The following is a 7489-nucleotide window of genomic DNA, read 5'->3' on the forward strand; positions in this document are numbered from 1 at the left end:
CATACTAGCTGAGAACTTCTCTAATCTAGACAACATAAAAGACATAAAGGTCCAGGAATCCCAGAGAGTCCCAAACAGAATTAATCCAGTCTTAAAGACACCAAGACACATTTTATTTAGAATGGGAAGGAATAAGGATAAAGAAGGGATCCTAAAGTCTGCAAGAGAAAAACAAAGAGTCACTTACAGAGGAAAACCCATTAAGGTTAGCAGCAGATTTCTCCACACAAACACAACAGGCCAGAAGATAATGGCATGATATCTATCAAGTGCTTAATAAGAAAGGCTTTCAACCAAGACTACTGTATCCTGCTAGACTGTCATGCAGACTAAATAGAGGCATAAAAATCTTCTCAGACAAGCAACAACTGAAAGAATCAACTATCACCAAACCTGACCTGAAAGAAATTCTGAAAGGTCTCCTATAAATAATCAGACAAATCAACATAAATATGCTATATATCAGAACACTCTAAAAATCTACAATAATGGTGTTAAAATATCTTCAAACTTTGATATCAATAACTGTCAATGGCCTGAATTCACCTATTAAAAGACACAGAGTAGGAAGATGGATCAGAAAACACAACCCAACAATATGCTGTCTACAGGAAACCCAACTAACTCAACAAGACAAACACAGACTCAAAGTGAAAGGATGGAAAAATATCATACAAGACAATGGCCCACAAAATAAGGGCAGGAAAAGCTATTCTCATATATGACATGATAGACTTTAAAATCAATAAAATTTAAAAAGATAGGGATGGACACTACTTAATACTCAGAAGATCTGTCAATCACGACGACTTAACAATTATTAACATCTATGCACCTAATGAGAAGCCATCTAAATGCATCAGACATCTACTGAAAGAGCCACAGCAATATATTAACAGCAACACAGTCATAGTAGGGGACTTCAACACCCCACTCTCTCAACTTGACAGATCATACAGGCAGAAAATCAATAAAGACATGAGGGAGCTAAATGAGGAGATTGATAAACTAGAATTATTGGACATTTTCAGAGTCATTCACCCCAAGAAACAGGAATACACATTCTACTCAAGTCTACATGGGTCATTCTCAAGGATAGACCATATGTTATGCCACAAAGACAGCATCAGCAAATTCAAGAGCATTGAAATCATCCCAAGAATCTTCTCAGACCACAGTGGAACTAAACTAACACTTAGCAATCAACAAAAGATTAGTAATAGTCCCAAAATGTGGAAGCTCAACAGTACACTACTTAACAAGTACTGGGTCAAAGAGGAAATAAAAGAAGAAATCAAAATGTTTCAAGAGTTCAATGAAAATGAAGACACAAGCTATCAAAATATTTGGGACACAGCTGAGGTAGTACTGAGAGGGAAGTTCATAGCCATACAAGCACACATTAGGAAACAAGAAAAAGCACAAATAGACAACCTGATTGTACATATTAAAGACCTAGAAGAAGAACAACAAAGGAACCCTAAAGCAACCAGAGTGACAGAAATCACTACAGTTAGGGCAGAAATAAGTAACATTGAAAATAAGAAAACCATACAAAAGCTCAACAAAAGTAAATGCTAGTTCTTTGAAAGAGTGAATAAAGTTGACAAACCTTTAGCCAGACTTACAAAACAAAAAAGAGAGAAGCCCCAAATAAATCGGATCATAAATGAAAGAGGAGATATCACAACAGTCACCGAGAAATTCAACCTATCATGCGAGGCTTCTAAGAACAGATATATGCCACCAAGCTAGAGAACCTGGAAGAAATGGACAATTTCCTAGATACCCACGAACTTCCAAAATTAAATAAAGAGGAACTAGATAATATGAACAGGCCCACCACAGCTAATGAAATTGAAAGAGTTACCAAAAACCTTCCCAGATGGTTTTACAAATGAATTCTACAAAACCTTCAAAGTAGAACTAATACCTCTACTTTTAAAAGTCTTCCAGAAGATTGAAGACACTGGAATACTCCCTTCCAGCTTCTATGAATTCCACATCACTTTGATATCAAAAGCAGACAGGTGGAGAGGCTGTGGGGTCAAAGGAACCCTCCTGCACTGCTTGTGGGAATGTAAATTGGTCCAACCTTTGTGGAGAACAGTCTGGAGAACTCTTAGAAGGCTAGAAATGGATCTACCCTATGATCCTGCAATTCCTCTCCTGGAGATATATCCTAAGGAACCTAACACACCTATCCAAAAAGATCTGTGTACACATATGTTCTTAGCAGCACAATTTATAATAGCCAAAACCCATAAGCAACCCAGGTGTCCAACAACAGATGAGTGGTTGAGCAAGTTGTGGTATATATACACTATGGAATACTACTCAGCTATTAAAAATGGTTACCACCGTTTTTCAGCCAATAATGGATGGACCTTGAAAAAATCATGTAAGTGAAATAAGTCAGAAACAGAAGGGTGAATATGAGATGGTCTCACTCTCAGGCAGAAGTTGAAAAACAAAATCAGAAGAGAAAACACAAGTAGAACCTGAACTGGAATTGCTGTACTGCACCAAAGTAAAAGACTCTGTGGTGGAGGTGGGATGGGGAATACAGGTCCAAAAAGGATGACATAGGACCCAGTTGGGGTTGTATTGTTATATGGAAAACTGGGTAATGTTATGTATGTACAAACTATTGTCTTTACTGTGGAATGTAATACATTTTTCCCCAATAAAAAAGGAATATCTGATATAGTGCTCAGTTATGGAATTATAAATACAAGGAACAAGATTGAGTTCTAGTCTGATCCTATATCACACTGAAGGTGATGCTGAGTAAGCCCACAGGTGATGTGTAAGCAGTTGTTGGAACAAAATAACTGAGAGAGCCCCTTTCATATGGGGCATCTGTGACTGTTAGAGGCTCAAAGATGGGCAGGTGGAGGAGAAGCCTAATCCATGCTATTACTTTGACTTCGTGCCAGTTTCCCGAGAACTTGCAGTATTGAGGGATAATCTGTGATGCCATAATGGCAGATTTCTTGACTTCCTCCAGCCCTGCCCTACCTATCTTTCCTGTCCCCACTACCTCTCTCAATCACATCTCAAGTTCATTTAGGTTAACCGCCTCCCTCTCCTACAACACAAGCTTGCTTTACCCGTCATTCTCTTGATACCTACTAATTCCAGCCATCCATCAAGACAAGGATAGAATTCTCCCTTCCTTGTTCCTCCCCCTGCAGTCTGGCAGGTTCCCCTTTCCTCTGAAGGGCTGGTCCTCACACAAATCATCATCTAATATGACAGCTTTCTGTCACTTGTAGCTATTTCACAACCACCAGCAAGAACCCAGACCTGTGGCGTAATCTCCTTCTAGTGGCTTGTAAATACACTTTTCTGCCAGCTTCCTCAGCCATCGAGCTGGCAGCAAGGATGGGCACAAAAGGAGAGGGGTTTAGCCCTGCATGTGGGGAGCCAGGGGCTCGAGCCAGGATCCTTATGCCAGTCCTTGCACTTTGCACCATGTGCGCTTAACCCACTGCACTACCGCCCGACTCTCAGGAATCTTGTTTTTATACCATCACTGAAAGGCAAGCAAATCTGTAAAACACCAGAGGAAGTCAGGCACTGTTTCTCTTATCTGAGAAAGAGGAGGAAAAAAGGAAAGATACTTGGAAGTAGTAATAGGTATAGGGTGACTTAGGAAGTGAAGGTAGGACTATAGAAAAAATGGGCAAAAAATATAGATATAGATATGGATATAGATACAGATTCATATAGATGTATAAACAGACAGACAAACAGATAGTTAGAGAATCAGTCCATATCTGTGACCTAGGGAGAAGTACTGTAGTTTCCAATAGAGGGGATGGAGACACAGATCTCTGTTATCTTATAATTTGGTAACTATTTTTAAATCACTAATAAATATAAAAATATTTTCATTTCTGGAAGTATTATTTTAAAAGAGGTTTAAGGTATTTAATTTTCATTTATTCCTTTTTTTATTATTTCCATTAACAGCAAGAGCATTTTTACCTTTCAATTGAAAATAAATAAATAAAAGAAAAATCCACCAGGAGTGATGAAACCATGCAAGTGATTTCATGCAAGCCCTGATAATAACTTTGGCAGTCAAAAAATAAAATAAATCCCCACACCTATGGACTTCTAATCTTTGACAAGGGGGCCCAAAGGATTAAATGGAAAAAGGAGGCTCTCTTCAATAAATGGTGCTGAGAAAACTGGGTTGTAACATGCAGAAGAATGAAATTGAACCACTTTATCTCACCAGAAACAAAAATCAACTCCAAATGGATTAAAGACCTAGATATCAGACCAGAAACAATCAAATACTTAGAGGAAAACATTGGTAAAACACTTTCCCACCTATACCTCAAGGACATCTTTGATGAATCAAACCCAATTGCAAGGAAGACTAAAGCAGAAACAAACCAATGGGACTACATCAAATTGAAAAGCTTCTGCACATCCAAAGAAACTATCACACAAACAAAGAGACCCCTCACAGAATGGGAGAAGATCTTCACATGCCATACATCAGACAAGAAACTAATCACCAAAATGTATAAAGAGCTCAGCTAACTTAGCACCAAAAAAGCAAATTACCCCCCATCCAAAAATGGGCAGAGGATATGAACAAAACATTCACTACAGAGGAGATCCAAAAGGCTAACAAACATATGAAAAACTGCTCTAGGTCACTGATTGTCAGAGAAATGCAAATTAAGACAACACTAAGATACCACCTCACTCCTGTAAGAATGGCATACATCCAAAAGGACAGCAGCAACAAATGCTGGAGAGGTTGTGGGGACAGAGGAACCCTTTTACATTGCTGGTGGGAATGTAAATTGGTACAGCCTCTGTGGAGAGCAGTCTGGAAAACTCTCACAAGGCTAGACATGGACCTTCCATATGATCCAGTAATTCCTCTCCTGGGGTTATACCCCAAGGACTCCATAACACCCAACCAAAAAGAGGTGTGTATTCCTATGTTCATAGCAGCACAATTCATAATAGCTAAAACCTGGAAGCAACCCAGGTGCCCAACAACAGATGAGTGGCTGAGAAAGCTGTGGTATATATACACAATGGAATACTCTACAGCTATCTAGAACAATGAACCCACCTTCTCTGACCCATCTTGGACAGAGCTAGAAGGAATTCTGTTAAGTGAGCTAAGTCAGAAAGATAAAGATGAGTATGGGATGATCCCACTCATCAACAGAAGTTGACTAAGAAGATCTGAAAGGGAAACTAAAAGCAGGACTTGATAAAATTGTAAGTAGGGCACCAAAGTAAAAACCCTGTGGTGAGGGGTAGACATGCAGCTTCCTGGGCGAGTGGGGGGTGGGAGTGGGTGGGAGGGATGGGTCACAGTCTTTTGGTGGTGGGAATGATGTTTATGTATACTCCTAGCAAAATGTAGACATATAAATCACTAGTTAATTAATTTGAGAGGGGAAAAATCAATTGTATGTCTCAAAGTTTTCAAAACACAAACTGAATCTTTTTAATATATAGGCTGTGTATTTGATATGCGGACTCTCTCAAAAGCCTAGACCAAGTAGATCAGAAGCATCCAATAGCACAGCTATATACAAGATACTGGGTACTGTACAGCAAACCATAACAAAAGGACTTTTCAGAGTTAACCCAATTACCAAATAATGTGATGATAACATTAACTATCGATTGTCTTTTTGAACCCTAAGACAGCAGGAACTTCACATCTCCACTATAGAGCCCCTCTTTCCCCCAGTCCTGGAACCCTTGGATAGAGCCCACTTTCCCGTATGCCTCTCCCAATCCATATCAAATAATATTGCATCTGCCGATCACATCCTAATCAACGCAACGATTGCCACCTCAACATGCTTCACTTCAGACTGTGTCCAGAGACTTCACGTGTGGAATGACAACCCTTCAGCTTCATTACTCTGGTGAGACCTTTCCTTTCATAGTATACTCTAATTCCATCTCAGGTGGTTCACTTTCTAACAAAGTCCCAAAACCTAGATATACACCAGTTTCTGTGAGAGAGAGCACATGTTCACACGTATCTATAAACTACTGCAAAATATATACCTGAAAGCAGAAGTACACTAGAGTTTGCAGTGAGTACCTCCCTAACACTTCCTCTCCACTATTCCAAGCTTTGGGTCCATGATTGCTCAACAATTTGTTTGTTTTTTAACTCTCTTTTCAGTCACCAGGTTCCAGATGCCATCAGGATGCTGGCCAGACTTCCCTGGATTGAAGACCCCACCAATGTGTCCTGGAGCTCAGCTTCCCCAGAGACACACCCTACTAGGGAAAGAGAGAGGCAGACTGGGAGTATGGACCGACCAGTCAACGCCCATGTTCAGCGGGGCATCACAGACCCCTGCAAGCGTCAACCCGGCTTTGACCTAGCACGTTATGATTGGGCCCTCCTCAATCGCTATGGAACAGGCCATGGCTAGTGCGCCGCTATATTCCATCACTGGGGAGCCAGAGACGACCCGAATTGCCCCTGCGGCTACAGACAGACTATGACCCACATAGTCAATGACTGCCACCTCTCCAGATTCAAAGGAGGTCTCAAAACTTTACATCAGGCTCAACCTGACGCTGTTGACTGGCTACGGAAGAAGGGCAAACGCTAGAAGAAGAAGCGGGGAAGCAATTACAGAAGCCAGACCTTCTACCTTCTGCAACCCACAATGACCCTGGGTCCATGCTCCCAGAGGGATGGAGAATGGGAAAGCTATCAGGGGAGGCGGTGGGATATGGAGATTGGGTGGTGGGAATTGTGTGGAGTTGTACCCCTCCTACCCTATGGTTTTGTTAATTAATCCTTTCTTAAATAAAAATAAATAAATTAAATAAAACAAATAACTAGAGGAAATGAATGCTGACATTTGAGTACAAGATCCATGCCTCATTTCTTTTTTTTTTTTTTTAATATTTTTTTTTATTTTATTTATTCCCTTTTGTTGCCCTTGCTGTTTTTTTTATTGTTGTAGTTATTATTGTTGTTGTCGTTGTTGGATAGGACAGAGAGAAATGGAGAGAGGAGGGGAAGACAGAGAGGAGGAGAGAAAGATAGACACCTGCAGACCTGCTTCACCGCCTGTGAAGCGACTCCCCTGCAGGTGGGGAGCCGGGGCTCGAACCGGGATCCTTATGCCGGTCCTTGTGCTTTGCGCCACCTGCGCTTAACCCACTGTGCTACAGCTCGACTCCCCCCATGCCTCATTTCTGACACAGCACTTAGCAAAATAAATATTTACTGAGTACATTTAAAAAAGAAAAAGAAAGAACGAAATAGAGATGACAGCGTTTTGGTATTACTCAACAAGGAACTCTGGCCAGCTGACCTGAGTGATCATTTACTCAAGCTGTACATCCAGTAGCTTTGCAGAAAGCACCAGCATCCTGGCCAAGAGTGCTGACGTGATCTGGTAAATGAACACAGGGTTTGAAATGTGGAGCTGAAACCACTCTGCCTTTGCCAGCCTGCATTACA

The 7489-nt window shown here is 40.7% G+C and overlaps 1 long non-coding RNA gene across 1 annotated transcript; it reads left to right on the forward strand.

The window, feature by feature from the left end:
• The first annotated feature begins 6187 nt into the window (after positions 1-6187).
• Positions 6188-6856, forward strand: LOC132541224 (uncharacterized). Its single transcript, XR_009552393.1, has 2 exons — positions 6188-6341; positions 6630-6856. It is a non-coding gene; the product is annotated as an uncharacterized LOC132541224 (long non-coding RNA).
• Positions 6857-7489: the final 633 nt, after the last annotated feature.

This window comes from Erinaceus europaeus, chromosome 11, assembly GCF_950295315.1.
Source record: "Erinaceus europaeus chromosome 11, mEriEur2.1, whole genome shotgun sequence".
NCBI classification, from domain to species: domain Eukaryota; kingdom Metazoa; phylum Chordata; class Mammalia; order Eulipotyphla; family Erinaceidae; genus Erinaceus; species Erinaceus europaeus.